Source organism: Pan troglodytes, chromosome 1 (genome assembly GCF_028858775.2).
Source record: "Pan troglodytes isolate AG18354 chromosome 1, NHGRI_mPanTro3-v2.0_pri, whole genome shotgun sequence".
Classification (NCBI taxonomy): Eukaryota; Metazoa; Chordata; class Mammalia; order Primates; family Hominidae; genus Pan; species Pan troglodytes.
The window spans coordinates 26,273,539-26,297,152 of NC_072398.2; positions in this window are offsets into that span (position 1 = coordinate 26,273,539).

The following is a 23,614-nucleotide window of genomic DNA, read 5'->3' on the forward strand; positions in this document are numbered from 1 at the left end:
AAGTGGGCAGATCACAAGATCAGGAGATGGAGACCATCCTGGCCAACCTGGTGAAACCCTGTCTCTACTAAAAATACAAAAATTAGCTGGGTGTGGTGGTGTGTGCCTTTAATCCCAGCTACTCGGGGGGCTGAGGCAGGAGAATCACTTGAACCCGGGAGTCGGAGGTTGCAGTGAGCCAAGATCGTGCCACTGCACTCCAGTCTGGCAAGAGAATGAGACTCCATCTTAAAAAAAAAAAAAGAATTGAACAGTAAGTGTGTAAGACTGAATCAGAGAAACTGATCTGGTTTCCATATAACTATAAGATTAATAACTTATGGATCGGGTGTTATTTAGTATGGTAGTCTAGGACATTGCTTTCTCAGAGTGGACAAATGCTATCCAACAACCAATATCTTCGTGTAATCACTCTTGAAGTGCTTTTCTGTGGATTTTTAAGGTCATGTTTTATTATTTTTTATCAATTTTTTCTCATGGCAGTCAAATAAGAATTTTGGTATTGGAGGAGTACATCCCAAATAATGTTGGAGGGATTTATGTGGCATTTATGGAAAATGGAACATTGAGACTACATTTACAAATAAACATACAGAAATTGCTGACTTTTCTCTACACACCCACATCAACATTCGCTCCAGCAGAGCCAAACTGCATATAGTTTCTGAGACATCACTGCTGCCCTGACTCAAAGTCTTGTCTACATATGTCCTCTATGCTTCCAACTCTTGAGGCCTCAAAGTGAAGGTCCTTGCAAATGTCCTCTCTCCACCCCAGGTCATGCTTTTTCACCTAAACACAAAGGGTCACTGCTGAAACCCAATTCCGCAACTTCTGTTTGTGAAGCACCTCCTTCAGTTTCTTCCTGCAGCCCCTCTCTACATGGGAGAGAGATCAGTAACATCGAAGACAGACCCCATATTATCCTTATTAGCTTTATTAGCTTCTTGCCCAAAAGAACATTCTTCTTCTTCCTCAACAAAGCATCGGCTCATCCATCTAGTCATTTAACAAACATTCAGAGAGTGTCTACTGTTCTAGATGCTGGGGACACATTGGTGAACAAAAGACAACAACTTCTGCTGTGACGGTTAATTTTAGGTATCGACTTGATTAAGAAATACCTAGATAGCTGGTAAAGCATTACTTTTAGGTGTGTCTGTGAGGGTGTTTCCATTAGTATACTGAGTGGTGAAGATCCACCCTCAACATAGGCAGGCACCGTCCAATCCTCTGAGGGCCTAGAGAGAGGCAAAAAGGCAGAGCAAAGGTGCATTCACTCTCTCTCCTGAAGCTGGGATACCCTTCTTCTCCTGCCCTGGAACATCAGAACTCCAGGTTCTCTGGCCTTTAGACGCTGAGACTTGCACCAGCCGTTCCCTGGGTTCTCAGGCCTTTGGCCTCAGACTGAGAGGCCATTGACTTCACTGGTTCTGAGGGTTTCAGATTTGTACCCAGCCATGCTACCTGCATCCCTGGGTTTCCAGCTGGCAGATAGTCTATCATGGGCCTTCTCAGCCTTCATAATCACGTAAGCCAGTTCCTCTAATAAATCCCTTCTCATCTAGCTAGATAGCTCTCTCCTGTTTGTTCTGGCTATCTAGAAAATTAGGGCTAATATACCTACTCTTGCAGAGTTTACATTCTAATTGGAGGAGACAGAAAATAATAAACCAATAAATAAATATGTTATAACGAAATCTATTCATGTATCTAGCATGATGATAAATATTTATTTATTATAATTTAGCATGCTTAATTAACATAATGATAAATACTTTGGGAAAAAAATAGAGCAAAATAAAAAAGCAGGGGTGGGAGTAGCAATTGCAGTCATCAAGAAGTGACACTGGAGCCGGGCGCGGTGGCTCAAGCCTGTAATCCCAGCACTTTGGGAGGCCGAGGCGGGCGGATCACGAGGTCAGGAGATCGAGACCATCCTGGCTAACATGGTGAAACCCGTCTCTGCTAAAAATACAAAAAAATTAGCCAGACGTGGTGGCAGGCACCTGTAGTCCCAGCTACTCGGGAGGCTGAGGCAGGAGAATGGCGTGAACCCAGGAGTTGGAGCTTGCAGTGAGCCAAGATCGCACCACTGCACTCCAGCCTGGACGACAGAGCAAGACTCCATCTCAAAAAAAAAAAAAAACAAAAGTGACATTGGAGCAGAGGCTTGAAGAAAGTGAGAAAAAAGTGACTGGGCACGGTGGCTCATGCCTGTAATCCCAGCACTTTGGGAGGCTGAGGTGGGCAGATCACTTGAGGTCAAGAGTTTGAGACCAGCCTCACTGGCATGGTGAAACCCAATCTCTACTAAAAATACAAACGTTTGCCAGGTGTGGTGGTGCGCACCTGTAATCTCAGCTACTCGGGAGGCTGAGGCAGGAGAATCACTTGAACCTGGGAGGCGGAGGTTGCAATGAGCCAAGATTGCACCACTGCACTCCAACCTAGGTGACAGAGCAAGACTCCATCTCGAAAGAAAGGAAAGGAAGAAAGGAAGAAAAGAAGAAAGGAAGAAAGAAAGGCAAGGAAGAAAGAAAGAAGGAAGGAAGGAAGGAAGGAAGGAAGGAAGGAAGGAGGAAAAAAGCATGTCTGAGGAAAAGTATTCCATGCAGAAAGAATAACCAGAGACCAGGTGTGGTGGCTCACACTTGTAATCCCAGCACTTTGGGAGGCCGAGGTGGGTGGATCACCTGAGGTCAGGAGTTCGAGACCAGCCTGGCCAACATGGTGAAACCCTGTCTCTACTAAAAACACAAAACATTAGCGGGGTGTGGTGACTTGCACACCTGTAATCCCAGCTACTCAGGAGGCTGAGGCATGAGAATCCCTTGAACCCGGGAGGTGGAGGTTGCAGTTAGCTGAGATTGCACCATTGCACTCCAGCCTGGGTACGGAGCTAGATTCAGTGAGAAGTGAAAGGAAGGGGCAGGATGGGAAGGGAGGGGAGGGGAGGAGACGGGATTGGAGGGGAGGGGAGGGAACAAGGAAGGAACAGGGCAAAGACCCTGAAGCAAGAACACACAAATCAAATTCTGGATATCCAGTTCTCTAGAATGCAACATGTTCAAACATGTTTCAGTTCCAGCTTAGGCCTAGACTGAACCTCCTGCTAGAAAGCTTGAGCTGCTTGCATCTCTGTCTGCACAAGTCAGTCCAATGGACATTTCTTCTTTGCCAGTTGCTGTCCAGTAGACTTTGCCAATAGCGGGCAAAAGAAGGATACTGAAAGCAGACAGAGAAGGGACATTCTCTTTCCTGTCTGCTTCCTTTTTCCTATTGGCATCACCTGGAATGGCCCTTCTCCTTGGGAATGGCTATCAGGACCAGTTTCCAGCTTTTACCCTACTTCCAAAACCAACTTCATCAGGTCCCCAAGAGTACCTGCTACTGAAAGGTGGCCCCTCCTCAGAGTCCCAGGCACCACTTCTGCAGCCCCTGCTCTTCCCTTTGTTCCTCCAGCCCTAGAGATGTGAGCTGCTTCCTGCAGCTTCTGTCTCTCTATGACCTCAGTGCCCCCTCTTGCCTTTTCAGTTGTCCATCACCCACTTAGCCAATTCCCAATACTGAATTCACTGTGTTATGATAACTAATGTGGTTTCTTTTTATTGATATGGGGAGCTAGGAGGTAAACTTCCTGAAGCCACAAACAATATTTTATTTGTCTCCGACTCCAAGCAATTAGCATGAAACCTAGCATATAATAGAGATCAATAAAGATTTGTTGAATAAATAGTGAACAAATGTCATATCTGCTCACTGGCAAAGTAAATTCAGACAAATTCCTGGACACTTAACACCCAACCCCAACTTTCCCATTAAGTATTCAGAAAATTGCCTTGGCTTGCCTTGTCAGGGCCTTAATGTGAACAGCAACCTCCACCCCTCACTCCCATCAACCACACAGAGGTAGTCTGTGCCAGTCAGGAGGGAACACACGGAGAATGCAGGCAGGAACAACCACATCCTTAGGCAGACCACCACTAGTCCGTGGAGATTTTAAAAGAAGAAGAGAGTGTTTGGGTTCAAATGATTTACTCAAGTCATTTGAGATTGGCCCACTGCCCACCCAAACTCTGGCAAAACATGAGCCACTTTCTGACAGGGATTCATAGCAAGACACTGAGTGGCTTATTTTCGTTTGGTCAGAAAATATAAAGGAACATCTCTCTGGGAATACCTGTGCATGAAGGAAATACCATGCCACATTTTAAATGCTAGATTATATTTCTACTAGGAAATTTAGTTGTAATAAAAATGAAGTAAATGATACTTGAAAGTAGAGCAGAGTTGCATAGGGGCTTGCATGAATGAGCATGCAATAAATATTTGCCAAGTTCTTCTATTGCCACTCTTTATCAAAGTTCTGATTTATGATGAAATCATTCGAGAGAACTCAGAATGCTTTGCATCCCACAGCAAGCATATAAGAGATAAAATTTTGACACAGTATGTTTTTTGATGTACTTTTCCATCCTGGCAGCTGTCTCAATATAAACTCTTCTGTTTGAATTATTATAACAGCCTCCAGACTGGACTTCTTGCCACTAGCTGTGAGCCACACTCCACATTGCTATCAGTTATTTTTCTAAAACTCCCTTACTTAGTTCAAATCCCAGTTTTGTCCACTACTATCTGTGTGGTCTTAAGTAACTTACCTAACCTCTCTGTGCCTCAGTTTCATCATCTTAAAATGGGGATGATAATAGTTCTTACCTCATAGGGTTGGTACAAAGTCTAAGTTAATGTATCTAAAATACTTAGGACAATGCCCACCACATTGAAACTGCAATATAAGTGATAGCTATTATTATTACAGTTGGAAGCACTAGTTGGCTTCATGTTGCTTATGGGATAAAATCCAATTCCTTAACAGATATGGGTTTTCCTACTCAGAACCGCCAGTTATCTTTCCAGACTCATCCTGTATCTTTTCCCTCGCTGCCTCTCCCCCAAATTACCTATCTTCTCATCCCTTCTGACAAAATCTAGTTTTCTCTTTAGAGCTTCCATGAAACAGACCTCCAACCACCCTGTCTTTCCAGTCTCTTCTTACTGAGTTTCTTTGCATGTGTTTTGCTTTGTACCTGGAATGTCTTCCTTCTGCCTCTTCAACTGTTATATTCCTACTCAACCTTCAGGACCATCACAAATGTGACCCTATGAATCCTCCCAATGGCCTCCAAGAGGAGGTAATGAGTCTTGTCCTCTGGCCTCATCCACGCTTCATATCTCTGCAGTGTTAATGACCATATTATATGCTATATTTACGCATTTACATAGCTGTCTCTTCCCACAGTAATTTACATTCCTGGAGGGCAGGAAGTATACCCCAAAAGATGACTGTGCTTTCCAGTGATTGACATAGTTTGTGTCTGATAAAGGACAAAGAGATAAACAAATCAACACATGAATCAACGGGGGGGGGAAAAAGCCATTCAAAACAGGCAGAATTGTCCATTTTTTGAGATCTCCAAACAGAAGTGAATGATGATCTTCCACCATTGCTTTAATGAGAAGTGGGTGAATGTGGGCCAGATGACCTAACTTCTGACTCTAAGATTCCAAGAGAATCTGCAATAAAGTTTGTGTATGTGTGTTAGTGTATTTTGCTTAATATAAATGAAGTCAAATTGGACTCTAATGTTATTATTTTATTTTACACCATTGAATTTTTAAACTAAGAAGGTATATTTAAATACACACACACACACACACACACACACACACACACAGCGTATGTAATATACCAAAAATTGGTTCTCTGGCCCATGAATGGTACAAAAGTTCACAGAAGAAAGTTCACAGAAGTTCACTCACCTTTACTTGTATTATATGTAAAGGGTCATTCTCCAACTTGGACAATTTGAAAAATGCAAATTTAATCTGTTTCTATTCCAAAACAAAGTCAAATACAGAGAAAGAAGAATGATAAAACGGTAGGTAAAGAAAGGTAGGTGCTATAAGGAGAGAGTTAAGGAACTGCCAGTGGGACTAGAAACAAAAAAAAAACATAGTTGATAGTAAGGTGAACAGAGAGGGGTCTTAGATGACTCAGGAAAGCTAACTGTCCAAACAGTTCCAAATCTAAAATTAATGTGTTTATTTAAATAATACATGAAATGGAAAACGTCAAGCCTCAAAACCACTAACAGTTTTTCCTTGACAAATATGCAGCATACGTAGCTAGAAAAATACCTCTTTTCATTGGAGAAATTTCTCCCTATTGCAGGCTCGGGTACTTTACATGCCAGTGAAACATGAATCACTTCATAGAAGCAGAGGTGAAAGAATAAGCCTGAAAATAAGATCACTTCTAGTTACCTTAACAAAACAAATGTATGTTTAAAATATTAAAATCATTCAGTCTTGATGTGAAATGTAGTTTTTAAATAAGAAAAATAATTGTTTTCACCAAATCAACATGAAACACTTAAAATGGTCCATTACCCAACCAACTCGCTTTTCACCTTCCTCTTCCTGTGTATTCCTAGTCTAAAGAGAAAGATAACTTTCTTGCTTTTTTTTTAAAGTCCCAAAGAGATCTCAGTTTACAAAGGTAGATAACATTCTTTCTACACCTTCTAAGCATCAGTTTATCTTAAAAGCTGGACTTCCCTCAAACACTCCCAGAATGCCAGCATTCACATGTTCTTCAAAACATCAAAGCCATTTACCATGGACTTTTTGAATAGTTCATTGCTAGCTGCCCAAATAAGTGTGTTATGGTTGATAATAACCTTTTCTTGACAGCTAACACATATGACAATAAAATATACAGTTTTAAACAATAAAAGTCTTTAAACCAAAGTGTCCAAATAAAAAGTGTAATATTACCCAAAACTTTAGACCAGTAATTTTTCTACAATTTTTAAGGGGAAGAAAAGTTTGCCTTACATTTCATGTGGCATCTAGCCAGCAGATCTAATTGTAGGTTGGGAAGGGTGTAACTCGTAAGTGAAATGGGAGTCGGCCACCTTCGGCTAAAGCTCATTATAATCTCAGGTATCCTATCCTATTATCCATGTAAGTATACTTATACTTGTCAGTTCACTTGAGGAAAGTTTTATTTCAAAAATATGATCCCTGAACCTTTGACATGTAAGCCAGTAATGATTTTAAATACTGCTGGGACAGGAACACTGAAAAAGGTAGGATTCTTAGCAAAATTATGGAACATAATCATCAGCCCTCTCATATTTCCTCTGTGTTCCCACCCCTTGTTATGGTATTAACTAAAATTTGAGGTGGAAGCTGAAGAGGTCTTAAGCATTGATCCTCCCAGGAGTGTTCTTTTATTTCCTTGAAAAATATTCATTTAAAAAAAAGGCCTTCAAGAATTAATGAAATGAAGCATTAATAGTGGATTGACATATGGAACAGGAGGGCCTCAGTTTACCAGCACAGTGCTATGGTCCCAGGCCCTTCCACTCTTCCTCCCGGGAGGTGTGAAGCTCTGCAGAACTGCTGTCCCTCTGCCCATGTGCCCTTCCCCTTGTGTCCTCCTCTCCCTTCCCACCTCCCCCATGTCCCTGCAACTAACTGCTCCAGTGTCACCATACGTCCTGAATTCCTACCTAAGAGTGAATGAATAAAAACAGATGTGCTACTTTGGAGAAGTATGACCTCTGGCCAAATCATAAACTAACTGAAAAGACCTGTAAGGAACAACCTAAATGATGAGCCCTTTATCTGGTCCTCAGTTAAGGTCTAAGCACATGAATTCAGCCAGTCTACTCCCTCCTCCTCATCAGACTCCTTCGTGTTTGCTGAAGTAGTTACCCACCTACGGTTCACATCAGACATCTTTCCTCTGTCCATTAGGGCTTGGCTGGAGAGTCTTTTGACCTGAATGATTTGTGTGAGCCTGCCTCAAAAAAATCAATTCTGGCAAATGAACTCAGAGTATTTACAATAAATAAACCCTATCATTCCGGGATGGATGGCTTTCTGTTCTTGGACAGCTATTTTCTAGTTTGATGCTTCAGAACCATTGCCTGTGCCATTCACTCCACCCACCCCTCCTGCTGTCTTGTTCCAGCATTAGACTTTGCTCTTGGGCTCCTTGTTTTTTTTTTCTGGTTCTCACCCAGAGTCAGTCCTTCTTGCCCTTATTTCTTTAATGAGAATGATTTCCCTTCTGAAAATATGATCCACAATATACACTGATTCTCCCAGGAAAAAGTACATGCTCACACACACAATTTTACATACAATTTCAGTATGCTCATGGATGATCCTGTTAGGTCCATGATCCCTTATCTTGGGAAACTTTGACAAATTACATAGGCAAAGTTAACCCAATCTATTAGAGAAAAAGTATACCCTGCATTTATACATGCATATAGTTCATAGCTCAGTTCATTAGGGAACAAAGTTTGTGGGACTCTTCTTTTTTTTTTTTTTTTTTGAGACAGGGTCTCATTTTGTGGCCCAGGCTGGAGTGCAGTGGTACAATCTCAGCTCACTGCAATCTCCACCTCCCAGGTTCAAGCGATTCTCATGCTTCAGCCTCCTGAGTAGATGGATTACAGGTGCCCGCCACCACATCTGGCTAGTTTTTGTATTTTCAGTAGAGACAGGGTTTTGCCTTGTTGGCCAGGCTGGTCTCGAACTCTTGACCTCAAGTGATCCACCTGCCTTGGCCTCCCAAAATGCTGGGATTACAGGCATGAATCATCACGCCCAGCCTGTGGGACTCTTCTTGAGAAAACCACACTATGAGAACTAACCCAAAGTCTGCTCACCTTAGGATACTTTGAAGATGTATAGAGTCAAAGATTCAGGCTTCACTTACTGTAGCTAGAGGAATGCCAATTAGTCTACAATTTTTGCTTAAGGCTCCATTTTTCTATTACCCAAAACATAATTTGAATTATCATTTCATTTGAAAAATGTCATGAATAGTTCATATTTCCTTTTCCATGCCTTTACCTTTCCTACATCATTTTTTTTAGAGGTGAGGAAAAAGGAAACATGATCAGGATAAGAAAATCCAATAGCATTTGTTAAATACCTGCGGTGTCACCATTCATGAGTTTCAGAGAGCAATTATATGACAACTCAGGTTGCTGAAGTATAATCGAGTTAAGATCATTCTCATGTAGAACAAATCCTGAGATGTGAAGAACTTAATGGTGTCATTATAATTACTGAGGATTATAATTAATTTTGGATTATGACTGTCCATGAACTTGAAAATGACAGTTTAAGTGCAGTTTGGCTCTTTATGGAGACATTTTTACATTTATAGACTGAAATATAAGGAATATAGTGTTTTTTAAAGTACTTTCAAAGCCTTCTTCATAAAATCTATTATAAATCCCCAAACCACTAGTTAAGTTACTTTGAATCTACAAATTCCTGAGTAAAAGGAGAGTAGATGGAAAAGGAGAGAAATAAACAGAAATGTTGCAATTTTTGAAAAGTGGTATTTCTGTTATTCAACATTTTTGAGCATGCATACATTCTTACTACAGAACATTAAAAAGAGCATTAACAGCATGTTTGCAGGCTCAACATGTAGCCAGACAGAGTACAATGGAAACTACCACTGTGGGACATGACTCTGGAACCAGAGGAGGGATGAATTCCTGTCCCTCACATCTGCCTCGTTGTAGCATCTAAGGCAGGATGAATGGGCTGTTGTCTTAGGGAATGAGGGACCAAGGACCCAGGGGCTGCTCCAGATTCAGTATTAAAGGAGGGCGGTCCTGGTTAAGAACAGGGCTAAGGAACATCTCCTGGAGCTGTTTCCAAAGCGAGCCTATGGTTTTCTCTTAAATTATAAAAAGTACTGCCCATAGAGTGCACTTATTTGGGATAGCTTGAGGAAGGGTGATGGAAGCTATCATGTGTGGGGGTGTCCTTAAAGTCCCACTCTGGAGCTTCTATTACACCTGCTTTCCTGTTTCTCCCACCCTCCCCATGCTGTTCTCAGAAATACCTTGCTAGCCACTGTTCACTGGATCTCTCTCGCCTGAGCCACACCCTTCTCTGCTTCCTGCCCTTCAGTCAGCCTCATTTTACTGCTAGCATCACCTCTGCCTGCAGGTCCTGATGGAGGTGACCAGTCTTCTGGGTGGAGTTAGCTTACTGGAGGTTTCATCACCGTGTCATCAGGGCAGCTTAAGATTCTTCATTAAGACCACTTAATGTTGCCGGCTGTGGTGGCTCACACCTGTAATCCCTGCACTTTGGGAGGCTGAGGCGGGCAGATCACCTGAGGTCAGGAGTTCAAGATAAGCCTGGCCAACATGGCAAAACCTCATCTCTACTAAAAATACAAAAATTAGCTGGGCATGTTGGCGCACACCTGTAGTCGGGAGGCTGAGGCAGGAGAATTGGTTAAACCTGGGAGGCAGAGGTTGCAGTGAGTTGAGATTGCACCACTGCACTCCAGCCTGGGTGACAGAGTGAGACTCTGTCAAAAAAAAAAGACCACTTAATAAGTGCAATTATTTCAGAGGGGTTTCAGTGACCAACCCTCATGGTGACAAAAGTGGCTCACACTTATTGATTAGTTTCAATTAGTCTGTTCATTCAAGGGCTTTGCATGAATCTACTCGTTTAATCCTCACAATAACTAGACATTAATTTTGCTCATTCTCAAGCTTTGTAATAAAGAAAGAGTATGTATTCTTTTGAGTAGCTTCATTCATTCCACATTACTTTCTTTCATTTCTGTATAGCATTCCACTGAGCAAATGAGAACAGGATTTCCTAGCTTAGGTTTATATGAAGACTATTGTGTTAACAGCTCAACAGAGCAAGACAGGTTTTTTTTCTGTTTAATTCCAGCATGACTCATGTTTGAGTTACTGAAGTTCTTTAGACTTTTTTTTTTTTTTGAGACATGGTCTCACTCTGTTGCCCAGGCTGGAGGGTGACAGCAACCTCCTCCCCCCAGGCTCAGATGATCCTCCCCTCTCAGCCTCTGAAGTAGCTGGGACTACAGGCACATGCCACCACACCCAGCTAGTTTTTGCATTTTTAGTAGAGACAGAGTTTCACCATGTTTGCCAGGCTGGGCTCGAACTCCTGAGCTCAAGCAATCCTCCCACCTTGGCCTCCCAAAGTGTTGGAATTACAGGCATAAGCCACTGCACCCAGTCAGGAATATTTTCATTACACTTTAAAAATTAAGATTTAACTGAAAGAAAAAAAGAGGAAAGCATTTAGGGTTAAGAGTACTTGCTTGTATTGAGAGTTAGTGGGGGAATTCTGAAGCTGTTCTGTGAGCCCCCTGAAGTTTTCAGGTGAATGCTAGATCTTAATAAAATTTAGCAAAGGGTATAGAAGAAAGGGCTTCAGAAGCTGAGGCCATAACTTAGGGGACAGGAAGAAAAGAAGGAGTTAAACTTTTAGGTCATTGTTCTCATTCTCTAGAAGTTAAATTTCCAATAACTCTTCAATCCCAAATGTTTTCATACCCACAGAGAAGTGTGCTAGAGATCAACTCTGAATGTGTTTGTTTAACCCAAACTTCTAGATTTGGATAAACTGACACTTGAAGACATAGAAACTTGGATGGTCAGTTTCTTTTAGTTACCCCTTTTAAGTCCATAATTTGTAAGAGAATGGAAAATAACCCCATCATTTCTTTTTCAGAAAAGAACAAAGAATATATTCTCCTTAAAATGTCAGCAAAAGTGTATAATTCTCTTTATTCTTGCAGGAGTTTCCCCTTGTTCAAATTAAATAAATATTTATTGAGCATCTACTGTGTGCAAATCCCAGTAATAGGTACTTTCAGTACATATAAATGAGTGGCAGACATTTCCTTCTATTGAGGCACTTAAGATTGGGAGAATAGGTGAGTTAAAAATACAAAGAATATCGACAGACACAGTGGCTCATGCCTGTAATCCTAGCACTTTGGGAGACTGAGGTGGGCAGATCACCTGAGGTTGGGAGTTCAAGACCAGCCTGACCAACATGGTGAAACACCATCTCTACTAAAAATACAAAATTAGCCAGGCATGGTGGCATATGCCTATAATCTTGGGAGGCTGAGACAGGAGAATTGCTTGAACCCGGGTGGCGGAGGTTGCAGTGAGCCAAGATAACACCATTGCACTCCAGCCTGGGCAACAAGAGCGAAACTCCATCTCAAAAAACAAACAAACAAACAAACAAAAAAACAAAGAATCAAAATTAAAGCTGCAGAAAATGAGGACTATCAGAAAGGCATGCACACACAAAAAAAGTGGTAAGGGAACCAAGAGAAAAGACTGATAAAATCAAGTTTAGAACAGAGGAAAGATTTTATAGAGAATTCGGTAATGGCATTGGCTTTAAAAGACGGGCCGATTTTCATAGTAGAGAGAAGATAGGGAGCTGCATTTGCCCAGTGAAGAAAACAGTAAGGGCAAAGCTATGGAGACTGGCATATTAGGAAAACAATGAATAATACAACACATAATAATGCATAATAATAATACAAAAGAGAGATATGTGGACCCCTCCCTCCTATGGTCCCAGTGTTCTGCCCAACACCATTTCTCCAAAAATTTATTGCATTTACTTATTGTCTTTGTTTGCTAGGGCTACCATAACAAAATACCTACAGGCTGGGTGGCTTAAACAACAGAATTTGTTTTCTGATAGTTTTGGAAATCCAAAATCAAGACTGTGTTATGGGATCTTTGGGGTGCCATTTTTCTGGCTGGAAATCTCTGTAGCCGGTGGTACCTTTGCCCAAGTTTTGCTCGGGCCTGCTGGGCTCTTTTCTCCCACTTGGCTAGGCAGGCTGAACTTGTCTCACACTACTGACCTGGGTCCCATGCTTGTCAAGGATGAGTCAGGCGTGGAATGGTGAGGGGTGTGTGAATGAGTCTGTGGTCCGGCCACTGCGCCCAGACAGACATGCTGGCTGCTGCAGTGGGGTGGGCAGCACCAGGTGCTGGCATGGGTGCTGGTTCTCTGAGAAGCTGCAGCTGAACCAGACGCAACACAAGTAGCTCATCATGGCTGGCACTGGGGAATATGGTGGCACCTGGAAGCTTGGAGATCCCAGGAACTGCAGGGCTTTAAAGAGGGAGTCACAGCCCTGGCTCAGGGAGCTCCAAGGTCTGGGATCCCCGAAGGGCCACAGCTCATCTCTCCTTTTCTTTGCCTGCAACACGGCAAGCAAGGGGCATGTTTCAGCTCTGTTTGCATTATAGCTCTTTTAGCCCCGCCATTCAATGGGTCCTGAGTTCTTGTCCTGTGACGAGGAAGAATGAGGTATGCAGACAAGTGGAGAGTGGGTAAGATGAAGCGGAGCTTTATTGAGTGAGAGAACAGCTCGGTCTCCCACAGAAGGCAGCTCCTTTCTGTAGCTATGGTGTCCCATTGGCGAGTGTTCAGCTCCTGGCAGAGAAGAGACCCTGTTGTAGGAAGCTCCTCTCTGCAGACAAGTTATACCATTTTCTCTGCAGCTCTCAGCAGAGAGGAGTCCCTGAAGTGGGTAGCTCCTCTCTGCAGCTGTTCATCCCAATGTCTGCTCAGCTCTGGATGAACCCAGGACTTTTATGGGCCTCAGAGGGGAGAAAGTGTGTGCCGATTGGTCCACGGGTGGCCATGGGTGGGCCGGGAAAAGGCACCAGGAGTTCCTACTCTGGTTCATGGGACTGGCAGTCCAGCCCACAGTCTTCAGGCCCTCCCTAGCCTGAATGTGAGGCCTCACCAGGGACCTGCCCACTTCTGCCCAGGAACCTGTCTGCCTTCAGCTGCCATCCATGGTATCCAGGCTGTAGTTGCCAAGGGGCACCTGCAGGCCAGTGCAGAGCTGCCCTTAGCCACCCTTGGCTTCCTTCCTATGCTTGTTGGTGCCCAAAGTCCAGAAGTGGATGAGATGGCAAGAAGCTGGCATGTCAGCACTGCCCCAAGAGTGTGCACACTTGGCTGGGCTCCAACAGTGCCTGGGCTCAGCCTGACTTTGCTTCAAGATCGAAGCAGGTGCCCACAGCAGAGAGAAGCCAGGCAGTGGGAGCAGGTACTTCCAAGCCTGTGAGGGTAGGAGGAGGCCTTCCAGGGCCCCTAAGAGTGTAGAGATGCCTGGGTCTGCAGCCACAGTTTGGGCGGCTACAGCTGTGGGGGTGGAGGAGGGGCAGGAGGGGAGGTGGCTCCTGCCTGCTCCATGGAGCAGGAGGCCTGGATCTGCAGCCCTGGTTTGGGCAGCTGAAGCTGTGCATCAGAGGTTGGAGCTCCCACCTGCTCCCGGGTCCCAAGAGCACAGGGATGTCTGGGTCCGCAGCTGTGGCTTGGGCGGCTGCAGTGGCATCCAAGGAGCTCCTGCCCCAACTCAGAAGGGGTGGGGCTCCCACTTCTCCCCAGTTCCTGCTGGCTTCATGGAGTGTGCAGCCCTGGCTGCGCCTCCCTGCTGCAGCTGGCATGATGGCAGCGGTTGCTACAAATGGCCTGCCACTGCCTTCAACTGGAAGTCCAAGATCAAAGTGTTGGCAGATTTGGTTTCTCCTGAGGTCTCTTTCCAGACTTGCAGATGGCTGTCTTCTTTCTCTCTGTGTCCTTACGTCACCTCTCCTCTGTATGTGTGCATCCCTGGTGTATCTCTCTCCTTTTACAAGAGCACCAGTCCTACTGGATTGGTGTCCTACCCTCATGACCTCATTTAACCCCTTTACCTCTTTAAAGGCCCTATCTCCTAATACATTCTAAGGTACTGGCGGGTAGGGTATCAACATATGAATTGGGGATGGGCACAATTCAATCCATAACACTTATTTAGTAATCTTCTGCTTATCATGAGGGAAGGGATCTGGTCTTGTTCATATCTCTACTCCAGGTGCCTTAGTCCAACGCATGGTACATAAACATTTCTTAACCCACTTTTTGTTGATTTAGAGGTGGAGTGAAGACTATGGAGGTTGAAGTCAGGTGATGGAGAGATTTAGATGCTGAGAATAGGAGTTTAAATGCTTAGAATAAAGAAAGGGGCTGGGGGTTGTATGGTGAGAAGTACTATTCAAGAGAATTGCTCTGTCAGCAATGTAGAGGATTTGTTGGAGGTAAGAGGAAAAGGAAGCAGGAAAGTCTATCACTGTGGCCCAGGCCAGGGGCACTGAAGACCTGTTCCAAAGCTTGGATGTGACAATTGATTAGGAATGGAAGCAAAGGAGAGGAAGCAGTTCAAAAAAAAAAAAAAAAAGTTTGGGTTTTTAAACTTTATTTATTTTTAATTGACAAAAATAATTATGCGCATTTATGAGGTACAATGTGATGTTTTGATCCATGCGCACATTGTAGAAAGATTAAATCCAGCTAATTAACATATCTAACATATCTATCACTTCATCAATTTATCTTTTTTCTTGTGAGATGTTAAAAATCTATTATTTTAACAGTTTTGAAATACACAATACATTATTATAGATCACTGAAACGTATTCCTTCAGTCTAAACTGAAACCTTGAACCCTTTGATCAACATTCCTTCGCTTCTCCCACCCTTATCCCCACCACCAGCCGATGGTAACCACAACCATCTTTCTGCTCACTGTTTCTATGAAATTTACTTTTTTAGATTCCACATATAAGTGAGATCACCCAGTATTTGACTTTCTGTGCCTGGCTTATTTCACTTAGCATAACTGAGGTTTTTGAGCTTGATGACTTAAGAGAACAAGTCATGTTTCCATTCAAGTCAAAAGGTGGTGCTCAGGATGAATATGATGAGTTTGAGAAGCAGTTCAGCTACATGGATGCTGCCTGAGAGATTTTCAATGTGGGAAACGAAAAGACAAGTTTAGTTCCTATTGCAAAAAAAGTTGAAAATGTGGGTCTGTTGTCCAAGAAAGAGCCGTAAGAGTAAGCTGCATGGTGGTCAAAACTTTGGCTGTTTTATTCACTCTTGTATACTCAGCTCCTAGTCAATGTCTGGCACATATATAATGTTCAATAAATATTTGTTGAATAGATGAAATAGGGATTGAGGAGTGATCTGCATTGCAGGCACTGCAGTGAGAGAGATGGTTGTTAAAATCGAAGGCATGAAAGAGGAAAAAGAGGGGAAGCAAGGAATAAGGCCAATTACTCCTACTTGACTTCAAATTATTTCTCTGCAACTTATGTGAAACACAACAGATAATTCTTATCAAAATCAAATAGAGAAAAATCAATCTCAGTACCTCTGCAAAAAAATACAGGCATTTGGGGGTGGGCAGGGTGTTGATAATGTGTTATCAAATAGCAACACCTAGTGATCAGTTCCGAAAACAACATGGGGATTTTTCAATGAGTTTTTTAGTGAAGTTTTTCATAGAACTCAGACATGCAGAAAAGGAAACTTATCGAAATTGACCAGTTTTGCAGGTGGTAGTAACGATGATAACTAATATTTGTATGACACTTAATAACTTATAAAATGCTCTCTTATACTTTATCTCATTTGATAAAAGATGAATATTGTGGTAGAATAAAGGTGAGGTTGATGTAGAGAAGATGGTTGAGGTCTGGGCTGCTTGTTATGATTGAATCCAGCACAGTGGCGGGCAGCCAAAGAGGAAGGTTTGATTTCTGAACAGGTTTTACTCCAACAATTTACCATAGAGTGTACGCAGGTCCTCCATCTCTGCCTTTCATTGCAGAAATGGTGGGTTATAAGCAGTGGTAGGCAAGAAAAGGGGGATTTAAAGAAGCATCTCTAAGGAGAGCCATGCAGCTACACACACACACACACACACACACACACGAATACGAACACATACACATATATATGTGCACACGCACGCACGCACACACACACACACCCTTTCTCCCTCTACCCACAGGTGAAAACTTAATCCAATTTGTCAGACCCTCTTGTTGATTTCCATTTGAACCTCAGCAACCTTTTTAAATTTTCCTACTCTCAGTCCCTGAATCCTGAACTGCAGAAGCTGACTGCTCTGGGACTTGAATGCCAGTTCCAACACTTCCTTACTGCCTGACCTTGAACAAATCGCTTAATCTTCTGTGTCTCAGTTTCACCACCTATAAAATGGGAGTAATAACAGAACCCACCTCCTAGGTTTGTTATGAGGTTTAAATGAGTTTATATCTCAAGCACTTAAAAATTCCTATCTTATAATAAATATTAGCAATTACTTTCTATCATCATATTCTAACTATTTATTTACATTTTATGCCTTTTTCCCTAAACTTCAGTTTCCTTGAGTATAGAATACTTTTTCCTTTTTTTTAGAGATGAGGTCTCCCTATGTTGGCCAGGCTGGCCTCTAACTCCTGAGCTCAAATGATCCTCCTGCCTTGGCCTCCCAAAGTGCTAGGATTACAGGCATGAGCCACCATGCCCAGCCTCTTGAGTATAGAATATCATTCGTCTCTGAAACCCTAACACTTAGGTATGGCACATAGTAGGACTAGGTAAGCAGTTAGCTTCAGAGATTTCAGAGGAATAGCAGGATGTCTGAAGAGTTTCCTGGAATATGCTGCTATTTAAAGCAGGTCATATTAGGGGACCCAGGCAGGTTGTCCAGTCTAGAATTCTTAGCTGTCCTTAACTTGTGAATGGGCAGTCTTGGGTAGGCTAAAAAGGCACAGCAACAGAAATTGGAAGGGGATCCACGTACAAGAACTAAGGATAACATGGGCAAAATGACTCAGGATTCAGGAACAGGACAGAAACTTTGATATCAGAATTGGAGCAAATCCAAGGCTGGACTCTCACTGCATCTTTCCTGGATAGATTTAATAGTCTCGTAAGTCTCCCTTTTTCAATTATTTCTCACACTGCCACCAGAGTTAGCATTCTAACACTCTGATTATGCCATTTCCTTGTTCATAAATTAAATGTTCAGTGGCCCACTGTGTCAGCCATTGTCTCATTTTCAAACCCCTCTTCTATACTCAGTTTGGTGCTGCTGGGATCAGGACTTTGCAAACCACTTTTCTGTTTGCCAGCTGGCTCCAAGCTAGACTCTGCCAAGAGAGGTTGGTAGAGGGAGACTGCGAGGCTGGAGAAGAAAGAAGGAATTTTTTTCTGCTTCCTGTCAGTCTCACCCTAGTAATTCTTCTTCACCAGGCAGCAGCAATTAGTTTAGTCCCAGTACCAGCACTTGGTTCCAGTTGGCAGTTTTTCCAACACTTATAGGGGTAGCCTGATCATCGTGCCTCCTTCAAGACACCAGTAGCAGCCAGTCCATCCCCACCATGTCCAGAGGTCCAGGTCCCATCCCCACAGGGCCTTTCCTCTGAGCTCAGAGACACTAACACTCCAAGGTCTGAGCTTTAGCTCTGCAAGGTTCTTCTTCCAAACTTATAAGTGTTTTTGCTTTGTTTAAATATTGGTAAACATGTAACATGAAACTTACCACCTTCACCATTTTTAGTGTGCAGTTCAGTGGTGTTAAGTACACCCACATTATTGTGCAGCCAATACCCAGAACTCATTTCATCTTGCAAAACTGAAACTCTATACCCATCAAGTAATGACTCCCCATTTCCTCTTCCCCCCTGTATTAATCCATTTTTGCACTGCTGTAAAGAACTGCTTGAGACTGGGTAATTTATAAATAAAAGAGGTTTAATTTACCTACAGTTCTGCATGGCGGAGGAGGCTTCAGGAAACTTACAATCGTGGTGGAGGAGGAAGGAGGCACATCTTACATGGCAGCAGGCGAGAAAAGAGCAGGGGAAACTGCCACTTATAAAACCATCAGATCTTGTGATAACTCACTCACTATCACAAGAACAGCATGGGGGAGACTGCCTTCATAATCCAATCACCTCCCACCAGGTCCCTCCTCCACACGTGGGGATTACAGTTAGAAATGAGATTTGGGTGGGGACACAGAGCCAAACCATATCACTCCCACAGGCCCCTGGCAACCACCATTTCTGTTTTCTGTTTCTGTGATTTTGACTACTCTAAGTACCTCACATAAGTTGAGTCATACAATATTTGTCTATTTGTCCCTGGCTTATTTCATTTAGCATAATATCCTCAAGCTTCATCCACATTATAGCATGTGTCAGAATTTACTCTCTTTTTGGAGTTGAACAATATTTCATTGTAGGTAATTAAAACATTTATCCATGCATTCATTGATGGACACTTGGGTTACTTCCATCTTTTGGCTCTTGCAAATAGTGCCTCTATGAACATGGGTGACATAGTTTGGCTCTGTGTCCCCACCCAAATCTCATGCTGAATTGCAATTTTCGCTTGTCAGGAGAGGGGCCTGGTGGGAGGTGATTGGATCATGGGTGTGGATTTCCCCCTTGCTGTTCTCATCATAGTGAGTGTGTTCTCACAAAATCAAAAAATTTTAAAACACAAAATAGTTTAAAAGTATGGCACTTCCCCCTTCTCTCTCTCTCTCCTACCACCATGTGAAGACCTGTCTTGGTTCCGTTCTGCCTTCTGCCATGATTGCAAGTTTCCTGAGGCCTCCCCAGCCATGAGGAACTGTGAGTCAATTAAACCTCTTTTCTTCATAAATTACCCAGTCTCAGGTAGTTCTTCATAGCAGTGTGAGAATACAATATGTGTACAAATATCTCTGAGTCTCTGCTTACAGTTCTTTGGAATATATATCTAGCAGTGGAATTGCTACATCCTAGGTAATTCTATTATATATTTTTTGAGAAACTGCCATACTGCTCCATACTTCCAAGTTTTAATAAGTCCATATTCTTCTATTAGTTTCCTAAGCTCTAGGGAACAAAGCTTCTCCCTGAAGCTGCTTCCTTTCTGATACCTTAGTTATTTTTAGTTCTTTAATACCTATTTAATAGTTAGTTGTATTAAGTTGCTGCTCTTAAAATAACAGTTGTGGTTAGTCTTTGCTGGAGATTAATTTCATGGGAGGTAAACTTTACAAATTAATATTTAGTTATAAAGTATTCAGATTGCATTATGACTGGATTTGAGGAACAATTAATAGTATTCTGATTGGATTCAGATAGCTGTGTCCACTATTATGTGACAAATCAAGGACAGGCCCTTCAGCACATCCTCCGAGGGCTTCTCATGCACTGGGCCACTCCCACTTGGCCCCAGATCAGCTTTCCAGCCATGTTCTTCATTCACCCTACCTTCCGCTCCAATGAGACCTCTTCCCATTCTCCCCACAAAGTCTTCAGCCTGCTCACCCTATTTCCTCCTCTTACATAGGAACAGCAGAACAGATGACTGGGTGCACCTGTTAGGTGCTGGACACTGCGGTAAGTGCTCTCATGCATGTCATTTCATTTTTTACTCAGAGCAACCTTGTGTCTTAGTATGTTCGGTCTATTATAACAAATACCATAAACTAGGTGGCTTATAAACAGAAATTTATTTCTTGCAGTTCCAGAGACTAGAAGTCCAAGATCAAGGTGCCAGTAGATTTGGTGTCTGGTGAGGATCTGCTTTCTGGTTCATAGTACAGAACCTCCTGACTGTGTCATGATGAAAGGGGCAAGGAAGCTTCCTTGGGCCTCTATTGTAAGGGCATTAATCCCATTCATGAGGGCTCTGCTCCAGTGACTCATCACCTCCCCAAAAGCTCCACCTCCTAATATTATCACCTTGGGGATTGGGATTTCAACATACGAATTTATCAGGGGACAGAAACATTCAGATGATAGCACCTTGTGTCATCATTTTCCTAATTTTAGTCATAAGAGAATTAAAACTCAGAGAGGTTAAGTGACTTTCCTATAGTCACACAGCTTATTAGTTTGACAGCCAAGATTCCAGCAGCCTTAATATCTTTTTCCAGTGCTATCTATTTGTCAAAACCCTATCTACTTTTCAACACTCTGGGAACATTCCACCTGCTCCATTAAGCCTTTGCCAGTCCTTCTATGTGGAATAAAATCTTCATTTTTCCGTTCACCAATAGCACTGTGTCTGAACCATTTTTAGAGGTGTTACAACATCATCTTACTTAGATGGAGTTTGTTTACTATATTTTTGTCTCCTTGAGGGCAGGCATCATGCCTTCTTCATCTTCACACTCCCACCACTGGCACTGAGCAGAGTGCCTTGTATATTATAGTACCCAATAAATGTTGATGAGCTTGAACCTCTAGGGATTACTTAGGGAGATTTGCACCACCAGGATTCATCTCTTTGGAAAATGGCTAGTTGGTTACCCTGTGACCCAGTGTTTGACTCTTCGGGTTTTATAGGAGTCCGTATCAGTACAGTCAGACATTCCTTTTTCAGTGCTACAAACATATGCTGTTCACAAAGCTCACTGGAGGATCTCACATCTGGAATAACCTCCCTCAGCTGGGGGGCCACACCCGGGGTTTGGCTGCCTTGAAGTGGGAGGCGTAAGGCAAATAATAGTGTTTAAGTCATTTGTTTTGTGTGGTTTCTATGTTTATTGGGATTCACTTGACCAGCCAACGTGGAACATTATATGTATAACATACATTATAATGACTATTGTTTATCTCCTTATGTGCAGCTACGGAGGACTTTGAAGGGATGTGAAAAAAGTGCTTAGATACTGTTTCAGGGGCATCCAGGACAAAGCCATGATTAATATCAAAGCATCATGCCCTCTACAAGGGCGTCCTGATGAGGACGGCAAGCAGAGCACACCTGGCCTCCACACACCAGGCCATGTGCCCATGGGTGGTATCCTTCCGACGGGGTGCCTTTTTCTCATTCATACAGAGGCACTGAAGGGTCTGGTGGAAGGGCCCTATGACCACTCCATCTGATGAAGCTTTCCCCTAATTGCCAATGGTTCCTAAAGTTTAGTCCTTGGTCCACGCGCATCGGAATTCCCTGAGTCACTTACATCAAGAGATCCCTGGACCTTCTTGATGAAAACCTCTTAGGGAGACCAGGAATTTGTATTTTCAGCAAGTCCCCTTGGATGATTCCAATGCATAGTCAGACCTGTGGATGCAGGTGTGTTGGCCATCTCTTACCCAGTTTTTTGTACTGCTATTTGGCCCTTTGTGCATTTTAGACTTGCCTCCCTATTGAGAGCATAACTCCTGGAGGGTGGATATTCCACCATGTAGTACATAGCCACTGAGCACCTCACATGAAACAGGGTGTCAAGGAATGCATAAACTACGAGGGGCCCAATTCCTCAACAACAGGAGTTCATGCAACATGTAGATGTCCATTTGATAAATACTGCTTGAACGCTTACTATGGGCTGGTGCTGTGCCAGGGACTGAGGAGACATAGCTCTACCCACATGGTCTCTACCGTCTGGGCTACAGACAAATAAACGGGCAATTACAATAGATTGTGGCAGCGTAGAAAGGAGAAGGGATGAGTGATGGGAGCCAGGGGAGAAGCAGCTTAGGCTTCGGAGGCCAGAGGTGCTCAGAGAATGCATCATGGGGGATCCTGGGAGTGAAAGGGTAGAAATTGTCATCTGGGCAGAAGAAACATGAGCGACAGCCTAGAGGTCAAAGAGAACTTCATTTGTTAAGGGAGGCTGGAGAGTAGGTTTTAAGGAGGGGATAAGGTTGGAGAGATAAACAGAAGCCAGCTCATGAAGGGCCTTGCCTGCCACGGTAGGTAGAGTGGAGGTGGCCTTGGCATTAAGTGCAAATGTCCCTCCAGCATAGCAGACCTTTTATGTAGGAGCAAGTTTGGAACCAATGTCCTACAGCTTGAAGATTCCTGGCTCATCTGCTCAGGGTTAAAGGAAGAACATTGCTTTCCCCAGGAGGACTTCCAGACTGGCAATCGCCTCTCTCTGTTACGTCAGTCATGTTCCTTCCATCCCTCAGTGTTTGTCGGGGGTTAGGGGGCAGAATATTAATGTACAGGCTTGGCTAGGAAACAGTCCCCTGCATAGGGTAAGGAAGATATATTGCAGATTTAAGGGAATTGTTCAGTCTAGGAATTGGAAGAGCTGAGGAATGCAGTCTTGGCCCAGGACCAAGAATACCAGGTGCTGAAACAATAGGGAAATTTAGATTAGGCTCTGCATGAGAAGACATTACTAAATCAATGTTAAATATTATGGTGATGTGGAAGATTACCTTTATTCTTAGGAGATAGTTGCTGAAGTATTTAGGGGAAAATTGTCATGATATCTGCAACTGACACACACATACCCCCCCATATATATACACACATAGACACATATATCTATTAATATATCTATATACATGCACACATATATACATATATATATGAAAGCAAATGTGACAAAATGTTAACAATTGGTTAACTGAAATAGAAGGCACCTCTATAGATGTGTGTGCTAGAATACCTGTATGTGCTATTCTTTCAACTTTTGTGTAGGTTTGATATTTTTGAAAATAAAAAATTGGGGGAAGAAGAGAAGAAAAGACTGTCAAATATCTGGCACAATTCAGTTCTCAGACCTCAAGTTTCCTGTCTGTTTCTCTGAAATGATGGCAGTGCAAGATTTTCAATCCAGTGTATTGACGGCAGGCTTACTTCAGCACTTTGGAGCTTCCAGAGTACATAAGATCTTGAAGATTTGTTTCGAAGTTCCAAAAATCCTATTTCTTTCCTTCCTCAAAATCAAAACACACATGCTAAAAGACTTAAGAAATTGTTTTGCATGCTCTGCAAGATTCTGTTGCTTTTTGTGTTGGCAAAGGATTTACACAAACAACCTAGTCAGCTTTCATTTTTAAAATACCACACACAAAATACAAAGAATGTATCA